The sequence below is a fragment of the Rhinolophus hipposideros genome, assembly GCF_964194185.1.
Source record: "Rhinolophus hipposideros genome assembly, chromosome: 16".
Classification (NCBI taxonomy): Eukaryota; Metazoa; Chordata; class Mammalia; order Chiroptera; family Rhinolophidae; genus Rhinolophus; species Rhinolophus hipposideros.
The window spans coordinates 23,375,164-23,387,909 of record NC_138062.1 but is presented as its reverse complement, the minus strand read 5'-3'; the positions used below and the strand labels follow the sequence as shown (position 1 = coordinate 23,387,909).

Here is a 12,746-nt window from a genome sequence, read left to right as displayed (position 1 = left end):
GCAGGAGGGAGGGGGAGTCTCCAAGATCTCTGGCACCTTGGCAGCAGTTCCAGGGAAATGGGCCTGTGGGGTGATACCGCATCCACTCTGTCAGCAAATTCTGTTGGCTCTACCTTCAACATACAACCAAAGGTAGAATACATCTTACCACCTCCACCTGCCACCTACCTCCAAACCCTGCCACTCTCTTGCCTGGATTTTGCAGTAGTCTCCTAATCGCTCCTCTTTAAACCCTTGCCTCCTGATCATCTACATTCTATGAAGTAGCCATTATGATCCTCTTGTAATATAATCACTTTTCTGCTCAGAACTCTCCAGCAGCTTCCCATTCTACTCAGAGGCTCTCAAGGCCTTCCCTTGACCTAGAAAGCCTGGTAGGATCTTGTGCTCTGAATCTTCTGGGGGTCTCATCCCCCATCGCTGCCTTCCACACCCACTTGGCTGTGGTCTCACTAGTATCGCTGCTCCCTCTGCCAAGCCTTCTGTCTCAAGGCCTTTGCACAGGCTGCCCTCCATGCCTGGAAGGCTCTTCCCCAGATGCCTGCATCTGGCCTTGCTCCCAAGCCTCCTTCAGCTCTCTGCTCAAATACCACCACGTCAGTGAGGTCTTTCTCACCCATCCCGCCCCCAGCACTGAGGCCCTGTCTTCCTTCAACTATTGTTCCTTAAACCGATTTCATGTGAAATGGTTTGTCACCTATAACATATCTCATATCCTACTTGTGTAGTTGGAGTATAAGCCCCAAGAAGGCAGGATGGTTTCTTGTTCACTGCTATAAACTCAGCGTCTAGAAACGGTCCTGCCACATAGTATGAGCCCGATAAATACGTTAACTGAATAGACTGAAATTTACCCCAACCGTATCACCACACGGATTCAGCATCAGAGATAGTCAAGGGACCAGGTATTCCTTTTCATTGAAAAGCCCTGTGAAGTTGCAGGGCCTCCTTCTCCTCCTACCTGATCTCAGCTGCCATGGATACAGGTTTCTTAGAGGGGTCAAGGATGCGACAGATGCTTTACATTAGCTTTTATGTCCTCCATAAAATTAACAACAAGCAAACCTTGAATAACGGAGCTATAATTCTGCCTTACAATTGTGCTCTGACACAGACTGTAAGAGCTTGCCTCGTGAGGCTAAAAGCTGTTTCCAGAACCCTCAATGGAATTATACCTCTGTAATTTATTTACTGTTATGTGTTTTGTATATTTTTACAGATAGAATCCCCCAAATCACCCCGGTAGCAAATCGAAGGCAAAGAAGAGAAGATACCTAGTGGTTTTCATTTCTAAATTACAACCATTATGTAAGATAACACCAGTTTGCCACACTACGACACTTCTAGGCTAAATAAGAAATGCACTTAACAGCAAGGTAAACATAATAAGATAGCTTTTTTAAAAAATGAGTATTACCTTGCTCTGCCTTCAGGGATGTTATTTTCAATAACAATATCAATTCACAAAGAAAAGTCAAGAGAATAATTATGGCTTTTTAGACAATGGAACTGATATATGTAAACAAGATCAGTGAAAGTATTGGATAATACCCTTGAAAGGCCTCTAAAGTTATTGTCTCCAGCTATTTTCACCTACAAGACCAAAACCAATCCAATAAGCCTTTTATCATTTATGTCCAGGTTTCTAATGAAACAAACCTCATGAAAAATAAACAAGTATACAGATGGGCTTGGAGATATCTGGCATCAAATCTGTCTTTTATATTTCATTTCATTTCATTTTAAAGCCATTTAGGGTCATCAAAAGTGGATTGTTAGAAAGAAACATTGAGAAAAAAACAGCATTTTCCATGCACCAGGCACAACCTAGATAAAGATAAGATATATACACTTTCTTCAGCCAGTGCGCTACAACTTCATTTAAGAAGGAACATAGAAGACCGAGCGGGTTCTCTTGGTGTTGATTTCTATTCACAGGACATTTGGCTGCCACTTACAAACCATTTCATATATAGGCCGCAGAACAGCCTCCAGATGGTGTGTATAAGGTTTTACAAATGTTTTTCTTGTTCCAATCAGACATGACCTTTCAAATATATAAAACTGTACACAATAAAACTGTCCACAAGACTTCTAGAAAAATTCAGCAAATTCAGTTCACAAATGTTATTGAACACCTACCATACGTGAAATACCATCTAGATACTGAGGACACAGTTGTGAACAAAGTAGATTTAAAACCCCTGCCTTCAGGAAGCTTCTATTCTTGGGGGTGGGGGGGGCAAACAATAAGCAAAATAAATAAATAATATTTTTAAGGTGATGATTGCTACGTGCTATGGTAAAAAATCAAGTGTGGAAGTGCCAGAGAAGGTGGGGTAGGGGTGCAATTCTAATAGAGTTAGGGTCGATTTCACTGGGAAGGAGACATTTAAGCAAAGCCTTGATGGGTGCCAATATCTAGAAGAGTCCTCCAAGTCGAGAAAACTACAAGTGCAATGATCCTGAGCTGGAAGCATGTAACTGGAGGTGAGTGAGCAAAGGGAGCAGAGAACGAGGTCATGGAAGTCACGGGAGCCGTATCTGTAATGATGCTGAATTTCCCCCGTTGAGGAGAACCATGGAGATATATGGAGCAGAGTAGTGACAGGGTGTGACCAATGTTTTCAGAGCATCACTCCAGCTGCTTTGTTGAGTGGGGATAGGGGTGGGAGGTGAGGGCAGAAGTAGAAGCAGAGAGACCAGTTAGAAAGTTGTAGCATGGATGCAGGTAGGAGAGGATGGCGACCCACTTGGACCAAGGTAGTAGCCATGTGGATGATACAATGTGGTCAGTGTGTGGTTTTTCCGTCCTTTTTTAATGATCTCAAAACCAGGTGTGGTGCTAAAAGACAAACAATGATACTTAATTTTTAATAATTGTATTATATGCACTTTGTAGGATGGGGACAACAGATGGGGCCACGCCTAGAGAGTTATGTGGCCACTTTAAGTATGTACGGTCCTCTCTCAACCAGGCCCAGGGCAGTGCTGTTTATAACATCGTTCACCCATCAAAAACTTGCTGGTATTACTGTGTGTCCCAGAAAATCAGACCAAGCCGGACCATCAGCTCTAATGCATCTTCTGGAGCAAAAATTAATATAAGACCCGGTCTTATATTATATTACATTATATTATATAAGACCCAGTATATTATATTATATTATATTATATTATATTATATTATATTATATTATATTATATTATATTATATTATAAGATCTGGTCTTATAGCAAAATAAGACCAGGTCGTATTAGAGCTATTGTCCGGCTCGGTCTTATTTTCAGGGAAACACGGTAATGACAGTTTTGAAGGATAGTTCAGAAATGTGGATTATTTTGGAAGATTAAGAACCACGTTAGAATTAAAGGGTTTCTGGGTCAATGGAAGGTGTCGTGTCTCTGCTGCTTAGTGTGTACATGTTAGGGAATGGGGGGGTCACTCTGTCTCCTCTAGTCACCCCACCCATCCTCTCACTGACCCATCAGCATGCTGGGAACTGTGAACAACAGAGCCATAGAGTACTATTTCCATGCTCACCAAATCCCATTCTAGTTGGGGAGGCATATGAAACTAGCTCCTTTATTTGTCTGTTCTGCCTCTGTTTTTCCCTCCCTCTCTGCCGCTGCCAAGTCTCCCTGGGGCCCTGGAGGAACCTCGCATTAAAGGCAAGCTGACTCACACTCCTGGCAGTACTGAACTCCACCGAGACTGTTCTCGTTTTCTTTCTGTGTTCTTGTCTGCTGTCTGATGCCTGTTTACGTGCAGCTTTTCTCTCAGGAGTGCTGTGGCCCTGTCTGACTTGCTTCTGTTTCTCCTATTGGACCCTAGTTAAGGTAAAACTCCAAACCACACAGGATCCAGCCCTACAAACTCCAGGATGAGCCTAAGATTACCGACAGTGTGTGAGTTTCCACGGGGCTTTTATCTTAGATGTTCAAGGACCTGCTCCCCCCAGGGAGGAGGGAGAGCCCGTCATTCCTTTCTCAACAGCGGTGCTCCATCTTCCAGGTTACTCGGACCTTTCAGTAAGGGCGCTCTCCCCATGCCAGAGACCTGCAGAAAGTCATTAGTGTTTTGGTTCCTATTGCCTTTGAAAATACAGCTAAGGTTGGTACTAGAGATCATGTGCGCTTAGGATACCAGAGTTTTAGCGTCTACTTAGTTTGTAAACCATGTCTCTTAAGCACGTACTGTGGCAGATGGTAGGTGATATCAGGTTGTGTTTAGTTAGAGGGGATCCTTGCTGAAGTTCACCTGTGCCACCTGCGTACTCTAGTACCAGTGCTAAGAAATCCATCAAAACCAAAAGGACTTTTTAAATAGTAAGTAATAGTAATGTGTCAGTGCTAATGAAAATGCCCAGCTTCCCTACCCAGAGTAGAAAAAAACCAAGCTGAACTCAGTATCAGTGATTTTCCAGCGAGCCTGTCACTGTGATCTGTGATGCGTTATCAAGATGAAATTGGAACCAAGTGTACTTTATTCAGGACATCTGTGAAATAAAAAATATAATGCTCCTTCTCTATCTTTGTGACATTGTTCGCAAAGATGTGATTTGGCTGTTAAAACCACTTGTGTGCTATCTCAAGGCTAAGGCTGACAATTCCAATAAAAGCTTCTCTCTCTCTTTGGTTTGTCATCTAAACTGGAGTTGACTGTCATGGCCATTCCCTATTCCAGGGGCACAGGGGGAGAGGCGAAGCATTTGACTAAGCTACTATAGCTTCCCATCCGACTCTGGGCTTCTGATCTCCATTTCACTTTCTGGAGTTCAGGGAGGTTTGTTTTTTCTTTCTTTTTTAATGACCTCAAATCCAGGTATAGTGTTAAAAGACAAACAATGATATTTAATTTTTAATAATTGCACTGGAGGCATTTGGTAGAAAATTTAGAATACACGTATCAGTACAAAACAGAATGCCACCATTTTGTGAACTGTGAACATTTCAATGCATTTCCTTCTGACCTTTTTTCTACATGTGTGTTATTGGTTTGTTTTTGTTTAAAAAATAAAAGGTCTGAGTTAACAATTTTGTGAACTCCTCTTTAATGATTTATGACAAACATTTCCGCAACAACCTCTAATTCTCAAAAGATGTGGGCACACTATTTTTTGCCATCATCATTAATCTGTAAAGAACACCATTCCAGATGAATGTCTCTCTGAATTGTCATAAATCACTCTGGAGTAGTCATCAAAAGACATACTGTGAAATATCTCTCCCTACAGAGACGGCGATGTCGCCCACACAGGCTCTTATCTAAAATACTCATACTTACTGGCCTTTTTGACTCTAGCTCCAGGAAGCACTGAGTTCTTGTTTGCTCAACTTTAAGCTCCCTCAGAACCTTGAGTCTGCTCGGCATGTGGGGCCATCTCGCCTACAAATGGTTCCCTCATGATGTCCTATCTATAGCCCCTTCTCCCCCAAGGGTGCCCCTGGCTTTCTGCAAAGTAAGTCATTCTTAAACGAAATCCAAAGAGACTAGTTCCCTATAAAATGGCAATTTTCAGATGAGTGTATTTGAGCATTTTCACTGGAGACGAGGTTATTGAATTAGCATTGAATGCCCGTTAAAGGCTTATGGTGCTACAGGGGAGAAAGACGCACAGATTAAATCAGAGAAAAGGAACACCATAAAGCCATTCACTGGGATCTAGAGTTGGGTGACAGCTATTTGGTCAGCCCCAATAATTTGGCATTTGTTGGTTGGTTTGTGACATTGTCTTGTGATGATGGCACACTCCCATGAAGCAACCATCAGGGAAAACTGAAATGGTTTGAGGAGGAGGAGTGTGACCTCCTTGAAAGAAATTTCACTTTTGGAACAGAAAAGGGTGCACCCACTTGTCTTTTGTCCTCTGAGCTGACCTCACATCAATTCAGGCCAACCGGAGTTTTGCCAAGATTTCCATCTGGGAAGCAGAGTGATTAGAACTAGCCAGGGCCACCAGGTCAGCTGCAGATGCCTGAGACTCGTGTTCGCATTGGAACTTTACTATGTAGAGTGTTGCTTGCTCGTTTTCTCTTTTCTATAGTCAGTGTAGAAAATGTGTCCATTCTCAACTGTATACACATTTTCTTGTAACCTTTTGGGAGGTGGAAGCAAAGGAAATGAAGACACAATCACTGTTTCTTGAGAGCTAGAAATCAGTGTACTGTGAATCAGATCTGAAATCTCATCCTTATCTGCAGGAGCTAAAGAAAATCCGTTCAATTCTTAGAAAAGTCCCCTTTCCTGGGTTGTGAAACGTAAGGAAAAGGAAGGGACAGTCAAACTTCACTGGGACCTTTACAAAAAACCTGGCTAAGATGTAGCTCAATGATTGCGGCTAGAAGAAACTGCATATGTATTTAAGTCTATGAGACTATTTCAGGGCAATCGTGAGCCTGCATTGGCTTTTCTTCTTCTATCCGTGATGGTTTCCCCCTTTTTCTTTCATCATTAGGTTATTTATAAGTAACTACTGCCATCCATTAGACAAATTCTAGGCTTCTAAGCAATACGAGTTCTTCTTTTACATTAAGACACACAACCTGAAGTGAACTCATTGATTGTATAGTTAAAAATCCACAGGCCCTAGTGGCAATCGCTTAGCTAATTGGTTATACTTTGTTAGGCTAGTTTTCATAACTAAAATTAACTGAAAATCAAATTTAAAACTGTCAGTGTGAGTCAGAGAAAAGAAAGCTAAAAAACACAGCTTTCAACTATAAAAATATTGGGTTCAAGACCTAGCACAAAAATGAGAGAAAATAAGACAAAATTTCATTTTTACAGAACAAGTCAGGGTAAAGGGCACTTCCATTAAAAATAATATTCTGTAAACATGGAAATCAGCTCGTTGTTCTTAGGAAAATGTGAGAGCTAGGAAGCAACTTACAGGTGTTGATATTTTCACTGGGTAACAAATGCTAACCACCAAGGAAATACATCAACAAATGCCTGATGCAGAAAAGGAGAAAAGGGAACTCTAGAAGAGACTAATTTTCAGAGAGAAACCTGAACAGTTCTTGGAAACTGAGGAAGGGGGAGGGACTGGGAAACTTGAGTGCAGAAGGAAATTTCAGGTTGAGCACACCCATCTGATGGTGTGAGGGGAAAAGAAGCCAAGGAGAAAAGGAAACTACAATAGGGATAAGTTCCAGAGACAGAAATCCCAAGCCATGCATGCAATTGAGAGTGTTTAAGGGACAATTCACTGAAGGGAGTTGCCTGAGACACTAATGCGATGCCACTGCCATCCCCTTGAATGGAAGGTTGATTTTACACTATTCATTGCAACAGTCATTTTCATTTCATAAAGCCTACATCCTCAGAAAATTGGGTTCCATAAATAGAGATTTTTGTTACTTAAGCTTTACAACTAACTCTCCCATAGTTTTAGTGGGGTAATTTCTTTGAACTATTTGGAAACATGGAACAAGCTTTTAAGCTCAAAGTGAGTCAAAAGTTTGAAAATTAATTGAAGAAATCAATCTGACTAGTACTCAAACAACAGTGATTTTTCAGGAAAAATAAACTGCATATCGATTAATAAATTTGAAATTAAATGCAGTCAATTTTCAATTTTCAGTGCTAATAGTGAAAAAGCAAGAATGAGAAACAAGATCCACAGAGAACTCCGAAATCTCATTTCCATTTCAATCTTTTCCCCCATTTCCATTTCAATCTTTTTATTGAACTAATTTGAGGTTTTAAAAGCCTCTTTGTTTCCGGTGTAGGCATTAAATAAACATTTATTTAGGGCCTCCTGTGTGCCAGGCCCTCGACAGGACATCTGGGAGAAAGAGACGAGGGCCAAGGGGCCGAGTAGAACCCTAACAACAACACAGTTGGTTTCAGTTGTTTCCTTTCATCCCCTCAACAAAATGAATAGCATAAATTAGAATTAATCATAATAAAAAAAGAAACACCCTTAGTAAATATGGGCATCCTTATCACAATCCTCCTCTAAAACAGTTTTTCCACTGGTTCTCACTCTTAATCCTGATCTGTGTATGAACAAGAAAATAGCAACTGGGGGAAAATGGAGAAATGACAGAAACTAGGCCAAAAACAAAAGAAAGTATATAGAAAACTAAGACACACATAGAAACGCAAAGTATAATTCATTTGTGAACAATACTGAAGCCTAATTTCTCCTAGTAGATGAAAAGTTATAAGAATAGACTTATAAACGTGAATGTCACAATTGACAAATCCAAGACTTATGTGGAGAAGATCTAGGAGTGAGACAGAAATGATGTCCATTCCTATCAATAGCCAAGAAGAAAACACAGCTAGAGAAATCAGTAAGCAGGAACATTCGACCCACATTCATTACAGAAGTGACAAGTCAGGAAGTCCACCGCGCACGAGCAGCCCAGGGCCATGGAGAAGGACGTCCTTCTACAAATCATTATCGTATTTATTCCACAAACATTCAAGGTGCACGTACCATGAGCCAGGCACCCACAGAGCCTGGCCTACTCAATGGTGTGCCGTAAATAAAAGAGGAAAATAAGGAATGATCAAGGCAACGCTGCAAATCCACACATCCTGTAGCACTACGGCCTTCTGCTAGGTATTTTCTTGTCCTGGGCTGGCACAGGCTCCTTCTTACCTCTCCATTAATAAGGTACCTTAAATCCCGGTTGCCATAACTTCAAAGTCTCACGGCCCACCACCCACCAAGTGAAACCAAGTGAATCTGGTCCATTAATTTTGAGGAATCTGAATAAACACAGGCTGTAGAATACCAAGAAATAAGATTAATCATCTCATTCTTAATTCTATCACTCAAGGGCAAAATGGACATACAAGCGTTATACTGTCGAGGATCACAGAGACGACAGGTATCTTCATTACATAGTTCTAGTTGCTCACAAACACAAGGGCCCGTAACTGCAGCCCTCATACTCAGCCCCACATCTTTCTGCTGTAATAAGATATGCACCATGCAAGATGTGATCATGGCATCAAGTGCTCACTCCGGCACCTGTGACCCTGCGTGGGATGACATTGCAGGTCTCCAGCTGTGTAATGGTACAGCACAGGCTCATGCTAACGTCAAACATGTGGTGCGAAGGCTAAGAGAGGATGGGAAGTATCACAGGCTGAAGAATGTCACTCAAACACAGGCCAATACCAACACCTGGAAAAGAAGTAGCATGGATCCAACTTAACTACAGAAATCCCAAAGGTATTCTTCCAGAATTCACGGCCTGATCAATGCTGTCCCTGGAGCCAGGGCTTAAGTAATAATAATAAACTCTTACATACTAATACACACACACACACACACACACACACACACACACACACACACATTTAAAGGTCCCCAGGTGATTCTAATGAGCAGCCAAGCCGTAACATCACAAACGCTTCAGTTCTTCCTCCTTCAGACTCCAGCATCCATCATGAAAATGACAGGTTCTTAAAACATAAAAAAGTCACTCAATAAGGGTATCTGAGTGTCACAAGACTTGCCAAAGACTAAATGCTTAGGAATATGTTTGTTAATCTGAAATAAATGGGGGAAATTACTGAGTAAAATTTAGTGGTTGACTGGTCAAGGCAGTGGAGAAATGTGGTCCACGCCTTAATGAAGAGAACAATAGGATCTCTTTGGGGCCCTTCCCTTAAAAGTTTTTTTTCCTCTGTAGGAAGGAAACAACTTTTTCCTTTACCCATCTTAGGTTCCTTGATTGAGCCCTGCAAATGAGACTGACAAAAAACAGATTAACAAGAGAAAACCAAACAGAAGTCTAATAACAGGTACAGTGCATATACACATGGCCTGTACTCAACAATAAGTAACACAAAGGGGGTGGTTAGAACTTGGGCTTATATAGCATTTCAACAAAAGAACAACAAATCTTACAGAAAAGTGGCAAGACAAAGGGCTTTAGGATTTTATGGGTGGCAAACAGTGAGAAAGTAAACATATGGGGGATACTAGTGGCAGGTGTGGAATGTAGATTCCTCTGGGGCCTGCTAGCTATCTGGGTTGATAAGAGTCTAGAGTTGTCTCCAATGATTACCAGTCATTTTGTCCTTCCTGGTAGGAAGGGGAAGGGCAGAGTTTTTCTTATCTCAGGTTTTTTTCATTGCCCTCGGCTCAAAATAGATCAGAGTGGCTATTTGGGGTTGGCATGCTCTGAACTCTCACACCCCTTCAAGGCTGTTTGATGAGCTGGAAAGCCCTCTGTGAACTCCCCACTAAGTTTCTCTGTCTCATCACCCAGCTGATTTCTTCTTTGGTACTTGTCACTGAGTAACTTGTAATTACTTGGTATATTAGAAGTAATATTTTTGAAAATGATTTTATTAGCTTTTCCTGTTTGCTTTTGTACCAGCAGGCCCAACGTGACCATCAGCCATGGGGGAGATGAGAATTTGTTGCAAAAGCAACAAAGGAAAAGGATGAAGGTGGTATTCACTTCTGACATGCTGTCGTGCGAGGCGAGCTGCAGGGTCTCTGGTCCCACTCCCCACATAAAAACGCAGGATATGGTGAGGCCAAAAAGGAACACCCAATGGAGCCATAGGTAGGGGAGTCATACCACTATAGTCTCGCTGGTGGCTGGGTTGGAGACACAGGAAGCAGGAGCCGCAGGATCTGCTACTTGCTGTCCACTTCTCTGCAATCTGCAATCCACACTCCGTCGCTTGCTAGCTCAGCCACCATCTTCTTGCTAGCCCCCATTTTTGCTGCTGAATGAGAGGATTTTCCAGAGTCCTCTATTCCCACTTTATGAAGGGCCAGTAGTGGAGCTCTTCTGCCATGCTGAGAAGCTGTCCCTTTCTCCCTAAGACAGAAAAGCTGGTGAGGCATGTTGCTCAGTGGGAGGGGAATGTAAGGCAGTAAAAGTTAAAGAACAAAAACAAAAGCCTGGGGAAGACTGGGAAGTGAAGGGAAAGAAGACAGGAGAGAGTTGGTAGACCAGCTTTGAACCAGGGAAGGGTAGTTGCTATAGATAAATGAAGATAGTAAGCTCACATCATGGGTAAATGTGGACTCATGCTCCCACCTACTGTTTGAGGCTCTGGAAGAGACCACCCAACTGAAAATGACCCTGACATGTCACTGGGCTTAGAGCGTTAATATTTCTGAGCCACTCAGTTCCGATTTAATAAAATTCTGAGTTAAGAGCAAAGAAACATGACATTTTCGTTAACCTGTGCAGCCTTTCTATGGATATACGTGCCATTTCTGTCGGGTTTATTGAAATATTGAAACTGGTTTTACAAAGTAAAGCTGCAGTGTTTGTACCCACTTCAGTCAATACTCTGCAGGCTAATGAATTCTAGACACCCAAGCAGGAGTCGGGGGGTCCTTTTCTATCAAGTACCAACATTTCTCCAATTCCCAACCCACTCATTATGAATACACATCAGTTTGCTATCCCTTAATCAATCATTATTGATGGAGCACTGTGAGGTACCAGGTGTGTGGGACAGAACTGTCCTCAGGGAGCTCACAATGCAATAGGAAAAATGACAACAAAAATTACAACACTGTGATGAGCTGAATTGGGTCTCAGAAAGATATTGCTGAAGTCCTAACCACCAGTACCTCAAAATATGACTTCATTTGGAAATAAGGCCTTTGCAAATGTAATCAAGTGAAGGGTAGCAGAATATGCCGTCCCAAAATATGACTGTAGGACTTCAGGACATGTCACATCAAAATATGCTACTTTGGTATATTATTATGAGTTAAAGGCACTTGAAAAACTGCAAATGCAGGGATGGACGTCTCCGAATTTCCCTCATACACCTAAAGACAGATTCTCCAAAAGGAACTCAGTTGTACATCCCCTTCCAGGGGTTTCATCCACCTGGGAAGATCGACTCTCAGCATAGGAGAGAAGTCTAGAAGTGGATACCACACTCAGGCAAATTTGGCCACACACTATCATACCTCCCATCGATTCTAAGGGTAAATTAATCTTTCCTAAAGATCATTTACTCTCCCCGAAGCGGCTGACATTTGCCCTTCCCCTTTCCCTGTTAAGATGATATTTGATCCTAAATTCTATGCCACCTCGGAGAGTTATTCATTTTCCCCTGAATGTCTCTCAGGTATACATGAGGTATACATGTTAACAAACTTCTGCTTTTCTCTTGTTAATCTGTCTTTTGTTACCAGGGTCTCAGCTGGGAACTCAGAAGAGTAGAGGAAAAATTATTTTTCCTCACCTACACAAGTTAGATGAGGTCGTACTGGATAGGCCCTCATCCAATTTGACTGGTGTCCTTATAAGAGGAGAAGAAACAGACACACCAGGGGAGGACCCCATGTGAAGAAAGATAGAGATTGCAGTTATGCTGCCACAAGCCAAGGAAGACCAAGGATAGCCAGCAACCACCAGAACCTAGGAGACAGACATGGAACTGATTCTCTCGCAACATCCAGTGGGACTCAATCCTGCTAACACCTTGATTTGGGACTTCTAGTCTCCAGAACCGTATGAGAATACATTCCTGTTGTTAAACTGCCATGTTTGTAGTGAGTTTTTACAGCAGCCCTAGGAAACTGGCATAAGTAGCATGTGAGGAACGCTTCAATAGGGCATTGGCACAGTGCTGGGAAGCACGGTGGAAGGAGCGGAGACCCTCACACAAAAAACAGGATGCTTGGTCTGTCCCAATGGTGCAGAAGTGGTCAGAGGCAGCGGCTGCGTGGAAGTGGCTCGCTCACATGAATCAACTAGAATTCACTTCTCCACACTCAGAAACTGTTTAGTGG

At 42.1% G+C, this 12,746-nt stretch overlaps 1 long non-coding RNA gene across 2 annotated transcripts in view; it reads right to left on the bottom strand.

Moving 5' to 3' along the window:
* Window positions 1-4,808: 4,808 nt before the first annotated feature.
* Window positions 4,809-12,746, bottom strand: part of LOC308509138 — a 28,411-nt gene continuing 20,473 nt past the window's right edge. The window contains exon 3 of one of the 2 annotated variants that reach the window (XR_013995130.1): window positions 4,809-10,803. This is a non-coding gene — a long non-coding RNA (uncharacterized lncRNA). The remainder of the gene's footprint in view (window positions 10,804-12,746) is intronic. The other variant, XR_013995131.1, reaches the window with a different exon arrangement.